The sequence below is a fragment of the Suricata suricatta genome, chromosome 10 (assembly GCF_006229205.1).
Source record: "Suricata suricatta isolate VVHF042 chromosome 10, meerkat_22Aug2017_6uvM2_HiC, whole genome shotgun sequence".
In the NCBI taxonomy this organism is placed as follows: domain Eukaryota; kingdom Metazoa; phylum Chordata; class Mammalia; order Carnivora; family Herpestidae; genus Suricata; species Suricata suricatta.
Window position 1 is genome coordinate 22,817,413 of NC_043709.1, and position 24,267 is coordinate 22,841,679.

The 24,267-nt window shown below is 42.5% G+C and overlaps 1 long non-coding RNA gene across 1 annotated transcript; it reads left to right on the forward strand.

The window, feature by feature from the left end:
* The first annotated feature begins 10,686 nt into the window (after positions 1-10,686).
* LOC115305031 lies at positions 10,687-18,076 on the forward strand. Its single transcript, XR_003914732.1, has 3 exons — positions 10,687-10,740; positions 17,031-17,075; positions 17,476-18,076. It is a non-coding gene; the product is annotated as an uncharacterized LOC115305031 (long non-coding RNA).
* Positions 18,077-24,267: the final 6,191 nt, after the last annotated feature.

Consider the following 24,267-nt stretch of genomic DNA (forward strand, 5'->3'; position numbering starts at 1 on the left):
ACGAGGCAAGGTCCAAAAGGAGAACCACAATGCAGACCCCTTAGGATTCTGGAACAAGGCCCTGACATCTGCATTGGGAAATTATGCACTAGTCAAAAACAGTTCCTGGGCCTTAGAAATGAATGTCCAAAAATGGGGATCATGTGACTATGCAGCTAGAATTGCTGATCATGAGCTGGCCCAAATCATAAGGCTACATAGTCCAATAACAATCCATCACAAGACGGAAACAGTACGTTAGGGATCAGTCACAAGAAGGGTCACAGAGCACAAGTGAGCTGTACTAGGAAATGCTCCAGACCCTCATGTCACTACTGTTGCACCACTGCCTCCCTCATAGCTGTGGTCCCACAGTGTGGGGTTAACCGCCTGGGAGAAAAAGAAAAACAGAGCTTGGTTTACAAATAAATTGGTTTATAAATAACTTTTTCTTTGTGTAAATACAAACCAAAAATAGACTTGTGCTGTCCTGAAAGACAGGAGTGAGAGAAAAATCCCATTGGACAAAACTTTGGGTGGCTTGTCTGGCCACCTGCTTTGTATGGTAAAAGCACACATAGACGCTTGGACAGTTGTGAATGGTTATATTGGTTGGTTAGGGGCCTGGAAATAAAAAGATTGGAAGGTCAAGGAAAAAAGGTCTTGAAAAAAGTCTTATACATGGACCCTTGGGGACATATATAATGTAAAAGGTATTTATTGAACTACCCATTTGGCAAGAGAGACATAGAATGAGACAGGATGGCAGGGTAGGGATAAAAGTCAGAGAGAGAGATTTGAAGATGCTACACTAGTTGGTTTTGAAGATGGAGGAAGGGACCATGAGCTAAGGCATGCAGGCAGCCTCCAGGTGCTGGAAAAGTAAAGGAAAGAGATCTTTCCTAGTGCTTGATAGAAATTTCCCTCAAGGCAATGAATCTTCATTTACATGGTAGCACCAGCATGTAGCATGAGCTTTGCACAAAGTTGGCACTCAATAAATATTAATGGTTGAGTAGAGGAATCACTGAATTAAATCTTCAGATTCATGATTCTCTGCAGTTGTGAATTATGCATGATCTCTTTTTGTCTTTCGAATGACCTTCCTCCATTCTGCTAAATCTAAAAAAGTTTATAAAGTTCAACATATCCTAAGTAGAGTTATTCTTACTGTAAAACCCTCCTACTCCTCAACATGGTTAACTTCCAAATGTACTCCGTTTACTGTACACGCATACCTCCTCCACGTCCTTTACCACAGTGAACTGTATTTATTTATACACATGTATATCCCTTCAGACTGTGAGTAGCTTAGAGAATGAGGGTGATGAATTATTTATCCAACTATCCCCTAGAGTCTTAGCACTGTGCCTAGCACAAAATAAATGTTGAACATTTGTTGAATGAATAAGTGAATGAAGGATGAAGGAGAAACAATTTTAAGTCTATGTGGAATGATTTCAAAACCCGGGGGGAGGATTCCGTAGAAACCAGAGAGAGAAGAGACCTCCCTGAGAGACGGCCCGGGACAAGACCTGGATTTCTGGGACCAGCCAGGGGAAGGGCAGAGAAGCACCTTTCAGGCAGCTGCACAACAGTCTAAAGCCCAGGAGAGGAATACGTAAGGGAGGAAATGACAACTTGGGCACGATGGGTCCATCTTTGGACCATGAGATTTAGAAAGGAACCATGGGTTGCATCAAACCTCATGAAGCTCCCTGGGGCCTCAGCCCTCCAGGGACTATACATAAGCAGTGAACACTTTAAAATAGAGATAAACACAAGCTCTAAAATCAGGCTGCCTGGGTTCAAATCTCAGCTTTGCCACTACTAGTTGTGCCCTGGTGCTCAGTGCTTACTTTTTCTATACTTTGATTTCCTCATCTGTATATGGAGATAATAATAGTATATGTATTAGAATATAATAGTATATTATACTATATAATTATATATACATAGTATGATATAATAGTATATTATAATTATAGCACATATATTATATAAGTGTAGGGCTTTTGTTAGGTTTAAATATGTCATGTGCTTAGAATATTGTCTGGCACGTTACAAGCACACAAACAGTATCAGTTACATACATATCATTTAGAATCATCTAAGAGAGGCTCTTAGGACAATATAAAAGAGAGTTCTGAATACAATCTAAAAACACTGGAATGCTGGGGCACCTGGGTGGTTCGGTTGGTTAAGCATCTGACTTTGGCTCAGGTCATGATCTCATGGTCTGTGGGTTCGAGCCCCGCATCAGGCTGTGTGCTGACATCTTGAAGCCTAATTCAGATTCTGCGTCTTCCTCTCTCTCTGCCCCTCCCCCATGCTCGCTCTCTCTCTCTCTCTCTCTCTCTCTCTCTCAAAATAATAAAGACACTAAAAATTTAAAAACACAGGAATGCTGACTTGGACTGTTACAGAACTTGGTAAGATTTCTGCAAACTTTATAACTCCCCAAGTACTTTTAATTTTTGCTAACCTTTATATATAGTCCCACAGAGGTCAACAGTAAAGTCTGTAAATAGTCTCTATGAGTTTATCTGGTGGGAACATTAATGAAGAGAGGAGCTAAAAGGAAGCATTTGGCTACCAAATCTATTTTGGAAGAAGAGCTGCCCCTAATGTAAAACAGGTGCTGACACTTGAAAGAAGAAAGGGAAGTCAGTCAACTCCCCAGGATATGGGACCTATGAGCAAAGGGAATAAGGGACACCCTAGCCTGGAGAAGGGGTTCCAAAGCCTTAACCTACAGGCACATGGCTCCCTGAAAATGTCCAAAATTAACCTCATCTCTGCCTCCAAGTGTCCTGTTTCTGGTAGGCAACCATTCTTTAAAAGTGTCTCGCTAATAAACTTGAAATTGCTTTCTTATATCTTTCTCTTTTTTTAAAAAAAAATTAAGTTTCTTATTTTGAGAGAGAGAGAGAGAGAGAGAGAGAGATCACAAGTGAGGGTGGGTCAGAGAGAAGGAAAGACAGAATCCCAAGCAGGCTCTGCACCATCAGCACAGAGCCCAATGTGGGGCTTGAACTCATGAATCAAGAGATCATGACCTGAGCTGAGATCAAAAGTTGGAGGCTTAACCAACTGTACCAACAAGGTGCACCTCTATCTTTTCTTTTACTCTTCATATCAAGTCTGCCACCAAGTGTTATCTATTTTTTTATTTATGATTTTTCTGCATCATTGAAATGTAAAATACAAAAAAGTCTATGCCCAGTTTAAAGAACAATAGCAAACAAGCCCTATATATCCCTCCATCTAGTTTAAGAAACAGACTAGACCAGCTTTTCAGGTCCTTTATGGGCTCCACCCTGATAATCCCATCCTTTGCTACTTTGCCAGTTCCCATGGATTCACCTTCACTGCTGTGATTCCACCACTGGACCATGCCAAAATCAAACTTGTAACTACTTCATTAATTCATTCAAACCTCCTACTAGATGAACAGTATGCTGGACCATATTGAAATCAAAAGTGAAGCCCTGCCTTCCAGGAGCCAGAATTGAAGGAAAAGATAGACCAGAAATGGACAAGTATAACTGAGTGTCATGAACACATGACTGAGATAACACAAGTGCATTGATGGCTGGGGAGAATCCTGGTTTATCTCCCTGTCTCCTATCTTTCCAACTCTGCTGCACTCCATTTTTATCATATTATATACATAGTGTAGGAGTAACAATAATTTCCCTCTGCCTAGGTTTATAACCTTCCTGAACCTGGCACAAAGGAGCATGCATCAGACATAGATCTGGGTCTAAGCTCTACCCCTCACAAGCTGTGTCACCTCAGAAAGTCTACTTAATCTCACTGAGCTTCAGCTTTCTCATCAGTAAAATGAGAATCATGGTAACATTTCATTCTGACTTATTGTAGGGATCAATTTCATGATGAATGTCGGGTGAAAACCACTCTGCAAATGTTGTATGGAATGTTCTCTTTCTTCTCCTCTTGTCCTGGTTGAAATTTATCCCCCATTTAAGACTCAACAGTTACATCTTCCATGGAGGCTAAAGGTTCCAGTCAATTTCTCTGTACTCTTGACTCGTCTTGCTATTTTGGTCAGCACCACATATTTTCAGCTGTGATGATTCTGCAGGGGTGAGTTAAATTTCTCAAATCAGACTCTGAGCATTTTGAAGGTAAGATTATGTCTCATACTTTCCTAGTGTCTTCCCAGGACCCAACATTCTGCTTGACGTCATTTAGAACATTCTCACATATTCATTGCTTATTGAGAAGAGTATGACTAGCACAGTGCTAGAATTCAATTATAGAACTGTTTTGATGGTGTTTCTATATATTTCTGCCAGAAGTTTGTTATGAAATTTAAATGGTTGCGATGAAAAAAATACCAGCAATACCTGAACATCTAACGTGTTGTTACATTGACGTCAAACGAGGAATTAGAAGTTCTGGATTTTGGCTTCTATTCCCTATCATTGACTGCATTCCCTCAGACAAATATTTTAATGTGGCCATATGCCTCAGTCTTGACACGTGCAGAATGAAGTCATTAACTGCTGTCTATCAATTTAAAAAAACTGCCAATATATTCTATGAATAAGCCTTTGGAGTGCTATGATCTCTTAGAAATAAAGAAAGGAGTCAAACATTGGTCTGAGAAGATTTTTTTTTTTTTGATAGGACACCAAAAGCACAGGCAACAAAAGCAAAAAAAGGGCAAAGACAGACAAGTGTCATTGTATCAAGCTAAGAAGTTTCTGCACAGAAAAGGAAATAATCAACAGATTGAAAAGGCAAACTAGAACAGAAGAAAATATTTGCAAACCATCTATCTGATAAGAGGCTAATGTCCAAAATATATAAAGAACTCAACTCAATATAATAATAATCATAATCACAACAACAACCTAGTTTAAAGATAGGCAAAGGACCTAAATAAACATTTCCCAAAAGAAGACAAAAAGCCAACAGATATATGAAAAGGTACTCAACACTACTAACCACCAGGGAAATGAAAATCAATATCTCAGTGAAATATCACCCGCACTTGTTAGAATGGCTATTCTAAGACAAAAGACAAAAGATGTTTTGACAAGGATGTGTCAAAGGGAACCCCTAGACACTATTTACGTAAATGTAAATTGGATATAGCCATTGTAAAAAACCATATGGAGGTTCCTCAAAAAATTAAAAATAGAACTGCCATGGGATCTAGTAACCCAGCTTCTTGTTATGTATCCCGAAGAAATGAAATAAGTGTCTCTAAGAAATATCTGCACTCCCTGTTCATTGCAGCATTATTCATAATAGCCAAGATATGAAAAGAAATATGACAGATGATTATATGACAGATATAATATATAATAGGATGTTATCCAGCCATAAGAAAGGGAAGGAAATCCTGCCATTTGAGACAACATGGATGAACCAGGAGGACATTATTCTAAGGGAAATAAGCCAGAGTCAAAAGACAAATACTGCATGACCTCACTTATATGTGGAATCTAAAACAGCTGAACTCCGAGTAACAGAGTGGAATGCTGGTTACTAGGGGTTGGGGGAAACGGAAAACAGAGAGATGTTGGTCAAAGGATACAATGTTTCAATTATACCACATGGATAGTTCTGGAAGTTCAACAGCCAGGCATGTGACTACAGTTAGCAAAACCATACAGTGTATACCTTAAATATGCCCTAAGAGGAAAGACCTTAACTATTCTTACCACCACCACGACCACAACAAAAATCGTAACCAATGTGAGGTGATGGATAAATTAAATAGCTTAATTGTAGTGATCATTTCATGATGTATATAATATCAAAACATCAAGTTGTATACCTTAAATATATACAAATATTATTTGTTAATTATACCTTATTAAAGTTAAAAAAAAAAAGTCTACTGCAACTCCTGTGATAAGTCCCTACAAAAAAACAGCAGCAGCAACAACAAAAGAAAAGCTAAAAAGAGTCAAATATATTCAAGATATCCTTGTAATTATCACTGTTTCTTCATTATCCCATATTAGTTGCAGATTTCATCACAGACTCCACCAACTCCATGGATGAGGTGAAATCTTAAATCTGTTTTACTTAGTCTACTTTAGTCAAAAAAAGTGAAAAGGTTTGTTGAGGGGGGACACATTTGGAATTTTGAAGAGGGTAGGGAATGCTGGTAGAACAAAGAACCCTTCTTAATCTCACAGAGAAAGCCTCATTCTCTCCAATCCAAATTCCTTCTAATGCCCCCTCATAGTCAGGCTTTAAAGTGAGAAAGAGGGGCACCTGGGTGGCTCAGTTGGTTGAGCGTCAGGCTTCGGCTCAGGTCATGATCTCACAGTTCATGGGTTCGAGCCCCGCATCGGGCTCTGTGCTGATAGCTAGCTCAGAACCTGGAGCCTCCTTTGGATTCTGTGTCTCCCTTTCTCTCTGACCCTCCCCTGCTCGCACTGTCTCTGTCTCTCAAAAATAAACAAAAAACAAAAAATTTAAAGTGAGAAAGAACTAATCTCTGAGTGCCAGGAAAATTATGATTCCTTTCTCATCATTTTCCTTTGATTTTATGATTAGCAATTGGTAATCTAATACAGAACCTATAGGGGAGCCTAGGTGGCTCAGCTGGTTGAACATCTGATGCTTGTTTTCAGTTCAGGTCATGATCTCATCATTTGTGAGACTGAGCCCTGAGTTGGCCTTTGGGCTGTTAGCACAGAGCTTGCTTGGGATTCTATCTTTCTCTCTCTGCTTCTCCTCCACACTGTCTCTCTTTTTCTAAATAAATAAATAAATGTAAATAAAATAAAATAAAACAGAACCTATAAATCTGAGTCAGAATACTGACTTAATATTTTGAAGTTGTTCTGCTTTCAGTATCCAGAGTTTGTCTAGATTTTGTACAGTTCACATTGACTGTTGGTGCAACTCCAACAATGAACTGTTGTTAGAGGTAAATAAATAAATAAACCACTACCATTAACTAATGTAACTTACCATTTCTTAAAGGGAAGGTGCAGAGTAGAGCAGAAAAAGGATGAGATTTAGAACCAGAAAGACCCAATTTAAAATCTATTTACGTACCATCTAGGTCATGAACAAATTACTTTCTCCAAGACTTCATTTTCCCATCTATACAATTTATCTTACAGAACTGATAAAAGAATTAGAGTGAATGTAGGTAAAACATCATTTTCTCTATACAGTTACACAATGAATGTTAAATGCCTAGAATGCATTCTGGCTATGTACAGTAAATTCCTTTTTTTTTAATGTATATTTAGTTTTGAGAGCGAGAGAGAAGAGAAAAAGAGAGAGAGAGAGCGAGAGCGAGCGATATACAGAGTGTGAGCAGAGGAGGGGCAGAGAGAATGGGAGACACAGCATCTGAAGCAGGTTCCAGGCTCTGAGCTGTCAGCCCAGAGCCCAATTCTGGGCTCCAACTCACGAACCACAAAATGATGACCTGAGCTGAAGTCAAATATTCAACTGACTGAGCCACCCAGGCGCCCCTAAATTGTCTTCAATCCAGTTTTATATTTCTATTTCAACTGGCCTTGACCCAACACCAACAACTGGCAGGTGATCAGAATATCCTGGGAAGAAAGGAGGAAATAGTAGTGTTGGAAAAAAGCATATTGAACATTACCATTATTTTGAATGGGATTCTGTGTGTTACTAGGGACATGTTTCCAGGTCCTCTGTAGGAGCTGCCATGGAACATTGTCCTAGTAGTTTAGATTTTGTTTTAGGTGGGCTGTGGGTTTTGTTGTTTTTGTCACTGGTGTTTTAATGAATGCCAGCATTGATCACTGTCATCCTAGAATAACTTCCAAGCAGACATACTTTTAACAACCAGCATTAACTGTGGCTATAGATTTCCTGGTTGTGTCCGCGCTGCTGCTGCTGCTGCTTATAACGCTAGAGTTCATAAAGGTGAAGAGTGTCTGACAGCATACTTCTGGCATTTGAAGATTTCATTTGACAGTATCGGCTGCAGTGAACTGAACACCCACCAAACAACACTGATAAGAGTATCTCGTGTGGTTTTCCGAGGCAGTCTGATACAATGAAAAGAGATTTCGGCTCAAAATTCACAACAGCTGGTCCCTCCCCTGATTCTACATTGGATTTGCTCTGTGACCTTGAGCATCTTATTAAAGCTCTTTGGCACTGGGCAGCATCTGTAAAATTGGGGCAGTATCATTGTAATACAGCTTGGACTCACAGTTCGGTGCATGGCATTTCTATTACAATCTAGTGCGCACCAACAATGCGACGGGAGCTCTCCTGAATGCAGAATAAATCTTTGGCTGACAAACTGAGCTGGGAAGGCAGGTCACACACCCAGAGGGAAGATGGGGAAATAAACTCAGTGGAATTACCATGAATTACAAAGAATTTTATAAATATAGTTTTAGAAAGACTTGTATAATGATAATAATTAAGAGATAGGAGGGTGCTATACTCACATCAGAATAGAAGGACAAGGAGATTGGGTACCATCGCTAGCCTCCATTTTACCATTTAAAGCTGCAATTATGGTGCTTTTGCTGGACAACGCAGCCAGTTCATCTGTATTTTCCTGTCCGATTGGCTGAACTCAGGCTTTGCCACATGGCTTTTGGCTGTAATGGTAGGTGCATCCCATGCTATCAAGACAAGTCACATATGCAAATAACCCTCAGATTCTGGCTCTTATCAGCTACAAACATAGTTGGGGGTGGGAGGAAGAGTGGTGGTGTGTGTGCTGATGAATTCAGTGGCCCAGAGCCCGGGGAAATATGCGGCTACTTTATTGCCACAGCTACGACCTCCTGATAAATTGAAGAGAGACTGTGGCTCCGACAAAGAGAGCGGAGTTGCTGCAATAAGTAAGGATGTCTCCTGCAGGGGACCCTCAGGAGGAGCCCGGGTGGGGAGAAGGCATGCGGACAGGACCCGAGGACGGGCAACAGTCCTGTCATCGTGTCTGTGAAACAGCAGCGCAAAGCCCCAAATGCAAGCAAGGTGCGGTGAAAGGATTAGGTGGGAAGTCAAAGTAGAGAACACAGTGTCACCGCCTGGCAGTGGTGAGAAGCGGGGACCAGAGCTGGCGAAGGTGGGCTCTGTCCACTGTGTCACCACCTGCGGCACCGTAGGTGCAAACACTGATCGCGAGGATTTAGAAACTTTCATAGCAGTTTCACAGAGCAATTATGTCTATTGGATCCAATATCAGAAAAAAATTAGGCTTGGATATTGTATGTCTTTTTAAAAACTTATGTTTCCAGTACTTCATTTTTATTATACCTCGCAAAAGGATAGGTTTATGACAGATCTGGAAATTAAGTGTTAAAAATGGTTCTGTGCCACACAGAGCACATTGAGAAGAAAGTCTAGCTCACAGCCCACATTAGTCTCTTTTGGTTAAAGGGCTTTGTAAACATGCATTCATTCAGGTATACGAGATCTCATTAAGCACCTCTTAGGGAACCCAGAAGTTTGCTGGGAGGAAAGGAAGCAGATACAGTGTCAGTAGATCTGGAGAAAAGCCTATAAGCAGAATGTCCGCATTATCAAGCAGTAGGTTTGGACTCAAAATACATATCAGTCTGGGTTTAATCAGGAGACAGAAATCACACAGCAATTTAAACATGGGCAGTTTAATATAAAGAATTGTTAAGCTATTAGAGGGGAGGAAATAAAGAGACCTAAAGGGCTCTCTAAAGAGTACTCAAAGATGAGTGAGACTACCCAGAGCTGGGGACCAGACCTCCCTGGAGGACATGGATGGCCGAGAAGTTGCTGGGCTGCCTGAGCCAGAGCTGGCCCACCCTTGCAGAGCAAACAGGTACCAGCCCACCAGGTGCAGGCGAGTCGATGCTGGGGGAGGGCACAGGGAGGGAAGTGGGCACTGCTGTAGGCACAGGACTAAAGCAGGCAGTGTCTGCATCTTGAGGGGATGGTCCCCTGGATCACCGGTCCCGCATCTGGAAGGTGGTCACCAGGCCCAGGCCAGTCCAGCAAGTTGGCCAAAGGATGGCACACTCTGTGCACACAGCTGGAGCAGAGCAGTCCAGAACAAGTGCACGCGCGCACACACACACACACACACACACACACTCACGTTCCGACGCACACAGACACGCTGCCGCCGCCGCCGCCGCCACCACCACCACCACCACCACCACACCCATCTCCTTACCTTCCCACCCCCATGGACCAAGCAGCAGGAACAAGAAGGAAAAGCGTCATGCCAGCACCAGAGGCGAAGCCCTGTCCTGCCCCACAGTGCTCCTCTGGCACCCTCTACTGGTAATGGTTAACAGAATGCTCTCCGCCTAGTGTCCATTATTGCAGAACAGGACCTAGAGACTGGATCTGGAGCTGAAGCCGTGCCCTGAGAACCGATGCAACGTTAGAAAGAACCCTGTCACGAAGGGCGCTGGGGAAAAGTGTCTCAGGAGGCAACTCCTCGCAATAACTCAGTAGGTCGTTTTATCCCCATGTTACAGATGAGAAAACTAAGGCACAGAAGGCTAAGTAACTTGCCCAAAGTCACACAGCTAGAAAGTGGAAGAGTAGAGATTTTAACCCTGGAGATCAGGCTCTAGAATCTTTGCTTTTTAGCCATGTGATGATGCTCACGGTTGTGGAACACTTAGGAACAATTAAGTAATAATAGCTAATGTTCACAGAGAATTTACTGTATGTCAGACATGATGTTGAGCACTTCTCTTCCCTCTTCTCTTTTCATGTTCATCACCTGCCTATGAAACAGAGACTGTGGCTGCCCCCTGTCTTCCGGAGGTAAGGAAATAGGCTTCTCGGGCTTAGTTACGTTGCCCATGCTGCACAGCCAGGGGGTGGTTTAGTTTCAGGGTATTCCGCTTCTGGACCCTGTATATATACGTAACTATCCAGGGCTCTTCGTACAGGAGGAGTCAGAGAGGAAAGGACACAGTCACCCAGATCCTCAAAGAAGGTTTCAGGAGACAGAGGCAGCCTATGCTGGACTTTAAGATTTGGTACGATTTGAATAAACAAAAGGTACAGAGCAGGTCTGCTTACTTGGCACACAAAACTGTTTTGTTTTGTTTTGTTTTTTACATTTTGTTTTCGTGTTCTTCCACACCTTTAAAACTCTAGAGATTTGACACAAAATCTAGCTTTTAAAAATGTAGAAGATATACCAACACTGGGCCACACTAAGACTTGGCATCCGTTCATTAGGACCGGGTAGCAACAGGGGCCCGCCGTGCCCTCCCCAGGTCTCCAGGCTCCCCACGACTCCCTGCCGTACCACACCGAGCTGATTTACCTCTTTGCACTGCATGGCTCCTGTGGCAGACAGACTGCACATGGAGGCAGAGATCCTGAGGCCGGGGGAAAGCATGCAGAAAGGTATGAAGGCTGAGATTATCACGTTGCATGGGCACATGCATGTGTGGGTGTAGTCTACTTCAAGAAGGGGAAAAGTAGAGGAGTAGAGAGTGATGGCACTGTCTGGAGCAGGGTGGAGAGATCAGATGGGAGTCAAGAGACAGCATAAAGGAAGGACAGTGAAGAATTTTAGCAGGAAGATCCTATGATGGCCTCCTCTCAGAGCTGTGGTCTGGGGTGGTGGCATTTTGACAGCTGAGTTGGGTAGGAGAGATTATAACGGGGGGAGGGGACAGGTGCAACAAGACTTGAGGGACACTGTGATGAACCATGTGAAGAGCAGGAAGAGTCTTAGACCAAGAATGACCCCCTGTTCTTTCCTGGTTCAGCCAGGAAATATTTAGCACCCTGTCTGGCTGTATTTACTTAAGTAGTCCCTGGTAGAGTAAATGGAGTGGGAAAAGGTGATGTTTGGGCTAGAGGGTGATACAGGAAAGAGATGATTCTTCACCACTTAACAGATGGGGGAGACTGAGCAGGAGAGTGTTGGCAAATAGAGAAATGTCACGGAAAGAGTCTGCAATAACAGCCTTGAGCCATGTTTTTTTTCTCTTCCTTCTACCCAGTCTATACCCACTCCTTGTATATTTCTCTATGCCTAATAAAAATAGTGTGTGTGAAAGCAGTTTGCATAGAGCAGGGCACATAACAGGTGCTCAATAAATAAGTCTGAATCAAGACAGACATTTCAGTTTGCCTATCTGCATTTCTGTCAGGCCTGCAAAGACCAACTTCAGCTGTAATACATTCAGTACTTTGAGGGCATTACTGCAGCTCAAAAGGAAGGAAACCACTAATGAGGAGAAAGTGCAGCAAGAGGAATAGGATGAAAGAGTAACACATATTTTTATTCCTACAGGAAATAATTGCCTAGAAATCGCATAAACTTTCCCAAGTTGAAAAAGAATACTGTACTTTAAATTCCCTCTAAAGCCCATGATCTAGTGACCGCATTTTTACCCTGAGCTGAGACGTCAGGCACAGTAAATACAATTACAACCAAAGTCAATATATTCTTTGTATTGTGTATTTCCTTTCATCAATGGATTTCCAAGGGTTGATGTCAGGATACGGTTGAAGTACTTCAGCCCAAAGCATCTCAGTCATGGGGACATGAAGGATTTCTTCTTCCATGTTAAATTAGTTTATGGGAACAGTGTGATAGAGTAGAAAGAGTATTAATACAGAATATCAAGGAGATTAATCCTAACCTTGCCAGGTATTTAGTCTTTGGGCAAGTCAGTCACTTTACCTCTCTGGGTCTCAACATCTCCCTCTAGAAGATGAGGAGGTCAGAGAGAAATGGTTCCTAAATCCAGCTGAGTAACAGAATCACATGGGTGGGGGTGCATTTGAGAAACACACATTCCTGGGCTCTCCAGCCTATTAATCAGAATATCTGGAGGCAGAGCTCAAATCAGGCCCTTAACAAAGAACCACAATATCTCAGTGGCTTATGTCAATAAATATTTAGGTCACAAGTCTGTGGGTGAGGCAGGTGGGCTCTGCAGCCTGGCCCTGCTGATTCGGGCCGGCTCACTCACATCTGGGGAAGGGGGGCAGCCGATGAGAGCGGAGCTCCACTGGGGCAGCCCGGCTCTGATCCATGAGTACGCATGTTATCCTACTCCAGGGACCAACGTCCTACATTGTGTCTGTCTTCTCATGGCCACACCAGAGGTACCAAGGAGCCAGCTCATTTCAAGTCTTTACTACTTCATGTCTGTGGAATATCCAATCAAACACAACAAAGTCCAAGCCAACATTGAAGGGAAAAGTATGCTCATCCCATGGAAACTAGGATGAAAGATGAATACTTTTGAAAAATAATCCGATCCGCCACAGGATGCCAAGAAACTGTATTTTTTTAATCCCCAAGTAACTTGGATATACACAGCCAGGAATAAATGATTCAATGTATTTTCTAGTTCTATCATTCTAAGAGGCTATAAGCTGATAAAGATGAAGTAAAATTGAGTTGAGGAAAAGGTAATCTGGGCGGAGAGAAATGAATACTTATCACCATCAAGCAAAAGCCATTCCTGGATTTCTGGTGGCACAATGAGATGAGGCTCCAGTGAGCTGTGGAAAATATGCAAGACTGTTCTTCTATGAGCGTCTGTTGGCTTCCAAGCACTTCATGGCAGCTTCCTCATTTTGTTCCTGACAAACCCCACCAGTAAGCTGTGTGAGTCTCATCCTTTTTTCATCTCCTTTTAGACAAAGAAAATGGCACAGAAAGATGAATTCTCTCACTTGAGGTCACCCAGCTCAAACACAGCAGGCCACGCTAGGAGTCTAACCCTCCTTTGCCTCTGAGTCTCCACTCCTTTCGCCGCACCTATACGGCCTTCACACGGCTGCAGGAAGGACCCAGCCAGGCAATGTGGAGTCTAGAGACTCTGAAAACTTCCCGAGAACTCTAGAATCTCTATGCCTCTCTTGTGACTCTGCACCTCTTGTGGTATTTATTCAGTTTTACAAAATGGTCACTTATTAGCTGAGAGCATTTGGGCAAGTCACTTCAAACTGGGAAAGTGCCTCAGTGTTCTCACCTCTAAAGTGGGTATAATAAAACCTGCCTCATAGAGTCCTTAGAGGAGTAAATGAGTCAAAGTTTGTAATACTATGCATTGCGTATATATACAAAGTCTGACACATGGTAAAGGCTAATTAGGTGTTTGTTAAATAAATATCTCATTTAGACCTGTACCTTCTGTATAGGACAGAAAGCAGTGATTCTCAGACTATGTGGCATGAACCGTACTCCACACTGACTGGGATGGGTCCCAGCAACCTGCATTTTAACAAGTCCTCTGAGGGGTTCTAATGCATGCTAAAGTATCTCAAGAATCCTCTGTCTTCTGGATCTTAGTAGAGGACTCAATAAGTAAAGGTCAGAATAATAGCATTTGCCATTTACTGAGCCCTCCAATGTATTAGGCACTATAGTAGGTACTTCTAATCCTCCCAACCACCCTAAGAGGTGTCACTGTTATTACTCCCCGTCTGTAGATCAGAAAATTCAGGCATGGAGCTGGTAATAGTAAACAGGCAGACCTAGGATTTGAACCCATTCTGTTTAAAGCCAGAATCCACACTCTTCAATCTCAGGCCACATGACTGAAAGAAGGCGTTGGATATGTCGGGAACGGCCATTACACACAAAGTTCTGGCTTTGGGCACAAACCTGCCACCCTCCAGGGAGACTTCGGAAAGGCAAAGAGCAGTTGCTCTTTTCTGGGATGGGAAATCACACAGCGTCTCCTATCTGCTGGTGCCTCCGTCTCTGCCTTGCTGGATGCTGGACCTCCACCCTGCCATGATCTCCCCAAATGGGCTTGAGCCTTCTGCCTCAGCTGCCTTCCGAGACTCACTCTTTCTGTTTTTAGACCTTGGATGTTCTGGATTCCACCAGACTTGCTTGTTTCTTTGGTCTCCACCTAGACCTGAGTTTCCTACAAGCCCCTCCCTCATCTCTGATCTCTCGCCCACCCAGCCCTGCACACGCCCAGCAGGACACACGTAAACTGTTTCCTGATCTCTGGGAAACACACACACTCCTAAACATACTGAGAGTTTGTAAGAGATTCATAGGGCCGGCTTAGTTAGCAGATTTTAAAACCACACTGTCTACGTTGTTTGTGCCTGGTTCTTAAAACAGAAAAAGAAATGTCCTGGTTTTTAGCAAAGAGATCATTTCTTTAAGGACAGCTGTTGAATCTTTGAATGTATATTTCTTCAGAGACAGTTATAAGGGATTAACTTTCTTCACTGAGTCACTGCCATCGGCATCTGAGCCATTTCAGCTTTCACCTGGATTGTGAGGGCCTTGACTGCAGCTGTAACACACAGTTATTTGTAAAGTGCCCACTGCCAAGTCCATGTGCAGGGTGAAGAGTAATAAAGGAAACTTTGATCTCACCTGGGACAGAGGCCAGCTATGCTAGCCAAAGACACAGAAAAGAGAAAGAGCCGGGCTCAAAAGGGGCACTCTCCGCCCTCAGACAGAGTGCGAAAGACAGACAGAGAATGCCTACACACATACGCTGTCAAGAGGGCTGGCAGTTCCGAGGAAGCCCCAGAGGAGAGAGCAGCTGCTTTTGTTTCCTTAGAGGCAGAGCCCAGTAGGGAGTGGGTAAGACAGGAGTCAGGGAGACAATTACTAGAAAGGCATTCCCTGGTGTTCTAATGAGGCAATTAGAGCCCTGAGGTTTCCACTGTCAGAGCAGGACAATGCTCTGAAGACCCCAGCCCGACCCCCTAGTTTTACAGAAGAGGGAACTGAGGCATCAAGGAGGAGAGTGACTTGCCCAAAGTCACAGGGCCAATTAGGGCTGGGACCAGAAGGCAGGTGTCTGAACACCATCATGCTCCGCCTCTGCCAGCATCCAAATCCCACCCACGGCAGGGATCCATGTGAGGTCCCCTGGAAGAGAAAGGTGTCCATGGCAGTAATAGGGTGTTCACTGTATGCAGCCTACCTGCGTTTCCTTCAGGGGGCACCGTCCAGGTCCAGGAGGAGGCCGGCCTATTGCTGAAGCCTGGGTTGGGGTGGGGAGGACAGGGTCAGGGCTGGGGGTGAACTGGCAGTTGTGTCAGCCATGGGGAGGCTGTGACTTTGCCTGCTGAGTCAGGTACTGTGCCCCATTCCTGCCTCCTCAAACAAAAATATGATTCATCTCTGCCTTTCTACGGAGCCCATTCCCAGGGTTCTCAGGGAATCCTAAAATGCAGAGAGCCCCGAGATGCCTGGAATTTAGAATTCTGAAGGGCCTCCCAAGCCCAGAGGCCACCAAGCCTCACAGTGTTTCCTTAGTCCTTAACAAGCCCAATAAATCCGCTAACAAAAGGCAGAAGAAAGAACCCGAAGAATGTGCCCTGCCTTCACCTCCCTCCTCTGCCCCCCTCAGCTCCCCGCACACTTGTCCTCCTGAATTGCCTCTTTGTATGCCCATCTCTCTGAGCGGGCTCAGCAATTTGCATCTTTGCTGGTCTCCTTTTTATAGTGACAGAAAAACATCCAGCAGAGTGGAGGACTGCCCGAGCAGGGCCTCTGCCCACAGAAACAGGCGCGGAAGTCAACTTGACATTTAGCCAAGTGTGACCCCTCCCATCTCTTCACACACACCTAAAGTAGATTTTAGTAAATAAGATTCTTAGAATGGGGAGTAAGGGACTAAAGGAGAAAAGACACAATCTCTTCACCATGCACAATTCAGTAAGCATTTTTGTGCACAAATTCTTATGTGTGAGTCGCTGGAGAGGATGGGGTTTAGGACGTACTACCCCTAAGTATGGTACCTTCGTATTGAATATTGCAAGCTGAAGGCCACTCTGGCCTCCTCCCCTGCCTCCCTCCTCTCGCCTGAAATAGGTCACAAAACCCTCACTGAGAGATGCCCTCTCTATACCCAGGGGAAAGGAAGCATCTGAACAAACAGGCCCTTGCTAAGTTTCCTCCAATTACTATACTTACAGTCCTTCACCTGCCACAGCCCTCCCTCGCTGCCCACTCTTCATCAGATCTAGCGTAAAAACACACAGGTCTGTTCCTTTGTTTTTCATTTCTTTAGGAAGTCTCCTGTGTCATATAAAAACAAATAAATGTGTATGCTTTCCTCCTGTTAATCTGTCTTTGTCAGTTTAATTTTCAGACCCAGCCCGGGACCTTAAGAGGTCAAGGAAAACCTTGATCAACGGTAAGCCCTCAGCTGTGGGTTTTATACCTCCCTCTTCCTAGCCTTTAAAGGAGAAAGAAGGAAGAGAACCATATATCTTAGGAATGTGTGCTTTATCACAGTTAATTCTGCAACAGCCCAACGTCCTCCTATTACGGACAGGGCTGCTGTGCATCAGAGGTTAAACACCTCACCCAAGGACATGTGAGATTCAACACCCATTCACTTTCCCATATACCTGTTGGCCCTTTTTTTTTAAGTGCTCTATTTAGAGAAATGTAACAAAAATTGTCATCAAAGGCCTACATTTTCTTCTAATTAAAAAGATATGCCAAATGGGCCTCTTCTATGTGTCTTTTTTATCTAACATAGCCTCTAGCACTCTCTGCTGTCAGATATATTGTTCACTCTCCATTCACAGACCGAATGGAGGAATTCACCAGAAGGGAGAAGCACTCCACAGCGACATCAGGAGAGCCTCTACGGCGGCACTGAAGACTTCATCCATGTTAATGAGGCGTGTCTAGAAGGGTATTTGGAGTGTGGCTGAAAGAATGTGGTTCTTCACTTGGAGCTGCATGTGAAATGTGGGCAGTCAGCAGGCTGTGAGCACATTTGGAGTCTTTTACAACAACAGTTTGTGCTTCGGCGTTTTCAAGCACCACCAACATAATCTTACAGAATATAAAATGGATAGCTTCTGTGAGGTTCAGGTGGAATCAGGCTGCCTCTGTTTACAAGCAGTGTTGAGCCCCACGGTCCCTTCCCCATCGGCCAGGCTCTGTCGTTGTCCACCTCCTTCTGTGAAGGGGGCCTGCATTTGTACTTGGGGGCAGGAGCCCAGGGCATGATGGAGGCTGACACGAATGGCCAGAAGCGGGACACTTGCACTGGGGTGTCCCCTGCTCTTCAAGGTCTGTGGGAGATGCTGTGAGTAAGAGCGAGAGGCAGGTACAGCGGTTTCCCACAAGACTCCTCCCCCACATGCACACCTTCCCCCAGCTGGGGACTATTTCAATAAATGTGCCACCCGGTGGGAAATGCTAATGTGAATAATGGGGGAGGCTTCCTTGACTTCTGATTCTGTCAAGTGGGAGACGGTAGGGCATGGGCTTGTGCTAAATTCTGGTAGAACTTGACACTCCCAGATACAAAATATTTGATAGTTATATATTATAGGTGTATATGCAAACTGATTGGTGTGGGGCGGGGAGCTGGACCTCCTACTGCCTAATCATAAGGCTGAGCTTCCATTTACTGAGGCAGCATGTTCTGGACAAGTTTTCTTCCCACACAGATGACCACCCAGCAGAATGCTCAGAGCTTAGTGGAGGCTAATCTTGTCCTAAAATCTCAGCATCTTTGATGGAATGAGTATATCCAGGAAAACCTATATTGCAAACCTTACTTTGCTTTGTAAGATACTGGGGTTATTTTTAAGAGATTTTATGAAAGTGAGGGGATGAACCAAGCTACTTTAAAATGTTGGTTCTAGGAGCGCCTAGATGGCTCAGGGTTCAGTGTCCAACTTCAGCTCAAGTCATGATCCTGTGGTTTGTGGGTTCAGGCCCCCTGCCAGGCTCTGTGCTGACAGCTCAGAGCTTGGAGTCTGGTGTCTCTCTTTCTCTCTCAATAATAAATAAACGCTTAGAAATTAAAAAAAAAAAGTGCTGGTTCCAACAGGTGCTAGTGGGGAGAGGGCACCTTGCACCTTGGTCGGGGCTGCAGATCCACAAAGATAACTTCACGAAGAGAAGCTTTCAGTAAGTGTATGGAGAGAGCAGCACAGGCAAAGACACTGGATGTTTATGAATTTCTAGCATCGCACTTGGCACATATAAGTACTCAGTGAATGTTTGTTGTAAGAAGAAATGGCTGGGATCCTTAACAATGCCAGCTGGGAGCATCAGGTAGGGTGAGTAAGTCTGAAAACGGAGAAGAAAGTAGATAGGCCACAGTGAATGCCACTTAGAGGCAAGAGGGCAAGCCTATATGAGGCATTCCTTGATGGGCCTGCAGAAACAACGGGGGTACATTTTAGGAGAGTAATTACTTGGTTGAGGGGAAGAAGCTCAAAATGCTGGTGACTCTGGGCAGGTAAAATACACATGTGTGCATGTGCACACTTTTCCAGACTTAAAGAGTGAGTGTCTCCAAGTCACACCTTTACAAGTTAAAAAATAATAATAAGTACAAGCTCAACCTTGCCAAAAAATATATTTCAAATCCATTAGGACAGCAATTTTCTTTCTTCAGGAATACTAAAGCTTCAGAATATCAAATTACCAAAAACTATTAAATTATTTTAAATTATATCTGGCACCAAAGTATGCAAGACTAATTGAGACTAAAGGTTCTAAAACATCAAACCTAAAAGTGATATAATAATAACAATAATAATAATAATAATAATAATAAAAGTGAAAGTAAAACGTGATTTTCAACTATGCTATAAATTATTTTCTTTCATCTCTAGACTGATGGGAACTTCTTTAAAAAGCCGAGAACCAGAATATCACCCCAAGACATCTGGCCCTCTCATCCTTTAGTGAAGTGCAGATGGAAACTCCTATGTGGTCTTGGTAAGAGGCATTGGTCACGCTCATTAGCCTGGGCAGATTCAGCTTTCAAATAATAAGCTAAATTGAGAACTACCAAGAGACCAACTCTTGCAAAAGCTGCACTGTAGCCTGCAGGGGGACATGCCAATTTCGGATTAATTAAAAAGGTTATTAAATTGTTCAGATGGCATGTTAATGAGCAATCTGCAGGGCACTCGGTCAAAACCACGCCTCCCAGCCTTAATTACAGGACCCTTATATTGAAAAGAATCTGGGCGAGCCCACAAAGGAGCTCCAAGTGCATCAGTCTTGAATATAATACGAATATAGTCAACCCAGGACAAATCCCATGAAGAAAGATGGTGGTTGAGCTGCTACTATAAATGCTTTCAGAAGAGAAGTGATGCTGATTCCAGCCAGCTTAGAGACACTAAGATATTAGAATTAATTAGAGATACAACAGATAATGTGCCTTTAATAATACATTTTGGACCCAGGCAGTCCAAGTGCTTGCCATTTTATTAACTCACATTTCCCCCAATTCCTGACGATAAAATTAGAAGTCTTAAAATGTTTTTGTTTCATAAAGTTTAACTGAATTCATAGATTGAGACATTATAATATCTATCATCTACTTTAGAGGTTGAAAGCTAGGGGAAGACAGTACTTCTGCCCCGACCAGTACTTCTCAAAGTATGGGCCACATGGTACCACCTAATAATCCTCAGCCTGATCTACAACTGCAGGTCTCTGCTTTAGCCCTTTTGGGTGAATAACTCATCATTCCATAGGCTTTTGTTTATATAAACAGCCAAGGTTTATACCCTAGTAAATTCCTAAATCATTCAGCAATCACTAAAGTTTGGCAGCCATAAAGTAAAAAATAGCAGCTCCTAGAGTTTACTGAGGAATATAATTGAATATTCTTCTAAGACATCTGACTGCTACACAGTGTTTGGCAGGATGGAAACCACCTACTGTGTATGATCACTTGCAGATTACTGGAAATCCCACAAAACTCAGGAAGGATAATTTGTTTTCATTGCACCAAGAATTTTCTAGAGTTGGTCATGATTTAAATAACTGTCATGATTCCTTTTGACTTTAAAATTTCTATTTAGTTTATGGGGTGCCTGGGTGGCTTAGGTCATGATCTCATGGTCTGTGAGCTGCAGCCCTGCATCAGGCTCTGTGCTGACAGATCAGAGCCTGGAGCCTGCTTTGGATTCTGTGCCTCCCTCTCTCTATGCCCCTCCCCCAATGGCACTCTGTGTCTCTCTCAAAATAAATAAATAAACATTGCAAAAAAATTTTTTAATTTATTTTTATCTTGGTAGTTTATTATAGGTTGCTGGGTTAACTCCGTAGCACTCTTGCTATGTACTGACATGTTCTTACCACTTTTTTTTAAGTTAGGAAGTGGAAATGGGTTGAATAAATGGACTATGGATTTTTCACACTCCCTATGGGAGCGCCACTGGTAGTTTCAGAACCTTTTGACCATATCTTATAACTTATTAAGGTAAAATTATAAAAAATTTAGGTAAGTTAGAAACCAATGCTTCTGTACTGTTCTAAAGTTATACCTTCAGAACAAATGAACTGACTGAATAAATGAACATTTATCAAGCATTTAATATGGGCTGGTACTGTCCTCTGGGCTTCGTCAACTTGTGTTATTTCAACTAAATCCCTCATGAGGATTTCCAGATTTTGAAAATAACCAGTTAAATATGAATTTCATCTAGACAAGAAATAATTTTTTAGTGTAAATGTGTCCCAAAGACAGTATGGGACACAGTTAACACTAAAAAATTGTGTATTTGAAATTCAAATGGAACTGGGTGTCCTGTATTTTATCTTGCAACCTTATCCCAAACAACTTTGTGTTTTTATTTAAAAAAAAGCAAAACAATTTGGTAAAATAGGGTCTATCCTAAGTGCCAAATCACATTGATTGGTATTAGCTGTCTGGAATGTTCTGAGACTGTGAAGTGGGTTTAGTCAAGGACAAAAAATTGCCATGATTGATTAGTGATGCCTGCCATGGATAAGGAAAAGGGTTTGCTGATTCAGATGCTGAACTTCTGCTATCTCAACCTTAGGGGCTAAAGCAGAGCCTCTATCTTGCAAAGTCCTGCTACAAATTATCTATTGATTATGTTATTCCCTTGTGTACAATCTTAAAATCCTTTAATGCTTCCATTGCTCTTAATATAAAGATAAATAGAGTTCTTAATGTGGTTTTCAAGGTGCTAGCTCCTGCCAACTTCTACAGTCTTTGCCATGTCTCCCCTCACTTTCTGTGCCAGCCTTCCCAAACTTCCTCAGGCTCTTCAGGTAGGTTTTTACCTCTGACTGGAAATTTCTGCCTCCTTACCTTTACCTGAATAATTTCTGCCCATTCCTTAGATCCCAGCTTAAACCTCTGTCCTAGGGTAAGTTTCTGACATCCAGAGAAGGTCAGGAGCTGTAGACTCATAGGAATGACCACAGTTTGTGAGAATTGTTTTGCCAAAATTTGATTAACCTATGTTTGTTATTCCCTGAGTAGATTACAGGATTCTCGAAGGCAAGGTCGGTATTTATTTTATTACACCATTCACTCATTGACTTCATGAGTTCTATATTATGAAACATCTTAGTGGTCCATTTAAAAAAGAAGTTAATTTCATGTTTTTTTCTTTCTCAGGCCGTGATTACAAATTTAGGTAGAACTCTGGAATTTAACAAATAAAAGAAGCATAGTTTTGCCAGTACAAATCATAACAACTCTTTAATTTGTACACTTGCCATCAGTATTCTTAAATGCTTCCTTAGAAAAAAATACTTCAGTGAAGAGTTTAATATAGTAGCAGGATATTTCTCAGGTCTGTATGTTTCCTTTTTTGTCATTATTTAACTATGAGAAATTTGGTTAGGATGCATTCTAATCATCATCCCTTAGTAAAAATTTTATTTGGTTTATTCATCTCTAATGATTTTTTTAATATGTAGCTTACAGTCCCCAGTTATTCCATCAAGCACTAATTTAGGTATTTCTGTGAAGGTACTTTGCAGATGTAATTAAAGCCCCCAACCACTGACCTTACATAAAGTCTAAAAGTATTCAGGATGTAGTCTTGAATAATATGGGTAGAATGATTCTATAACAATTTTTTAAAAATGAGGGTTGAAATTTCTCCCAAAAAGAGAAGCAGCCTGTCTGTGAACAGCAGTTGCAGCCCTTACCAAGCATTTCAGCCTGACTATGACCCTCCTAGTCTATAGATTTTGGATTTGCTTAGCTAGCCTCCACATTCATGTAAGCCAATTCTTTATAATAAATCCCCCCCCCCCACACACACACGCATGCATGCACTCTACTTCTCTGGTTGAATGCCAGCCAATATATTATTCATTGGCCCTCACAACCAGTTGTGTCAAGAATAAATAAATAAATAAACAGATGCTAAAATGAATAGGATAGAGCTAAAAGCATTGCTGACTGCAGAACTCTGATAGTCCAGGTCACTCCCTACCACTGACCCACCTCAATCCAAGAATAGTTACACCAAAATAAAAATCCATTTAATATACCTTTAAACAAAACTAATAGAAACTAATTTTTGATAAGCCAACTTAGAGTAGACCTTGAGCTCTGAATGTAGATAGAACATTTGTATATGAGGGAAATGGAAAAACTCAGTTATCCTGGAGGATATAATAGAGGAAGACGAGTTACAGGGGGAAAGCAACAAGAAGGCAAACTTTCAAACCTTCTATTACCAAACCCTCTTTCTTCCCCTATCCCCATTTTCTGACTCTTTAATGAAGTTATTAAACTCCAGTTCAAGTGAATTTTTTAAGAAGCCAAGGAAGGAGCTAGAGTTGAGCTTCATGCAAATTGACAAGACAGTATGGTAGCTCAGAAGAGGGAAAAGGAAGGTAAAGGAGGGAAGAGAGAAAGAGAAGAAGGGAGAAGAAGAGAGGGAAGGAGAGGGAAAGAGGAAGAGAGAGGAAGGGAGAAAGAATATACAAGAGAAGGTAGGTCCATCCCCTTCAACCCTGGCCACTGCCCACTACTATCACCATTGTCACTCCCAGCCATATATGGAAGGCTTATGAATGCTCCCTGGGCCACAGAATTGTGATTCTTGGGAAGTTTCTCCAGATTCCCCTAAGTGGGAACGAGGAGGATACTGAACCTCATAAAGATAAAAAAACTTCTGCACTGCAAAGGAAACAGTCAACAAAACTAAAAGGCAACTGATGGAATGGGAAAAGATATTTGCAAATGACATATCAGATAAAGGGCTGGTGTCTAAAATCTATAGAGAACACACCAAACTCCATATCTGAAAAACAAATAAAGCAGTGAAGAAATGGGCAGAAGACATAATAGACAATTTTCCAAAGAAGACATCCAGATAGCCAGCAGACACATGAAATGATGCTCAATGTCACTCATCATCAGGGAAATACAAATCAAAGCCACACTGAGATACCACCTCACACCAGTCAGAGTGGCTAAAATTAACAAATCCGGACACTATAGATCCTGATGAGGATGTGGAGAAATAGGAACCATCTTGCACTGTTGGTGGGAATGCAAACTGGTGCAGCCGCTCTGGAAAACAGTGTGGAGGTTCCTCAAAAAATTAAAAATAGAA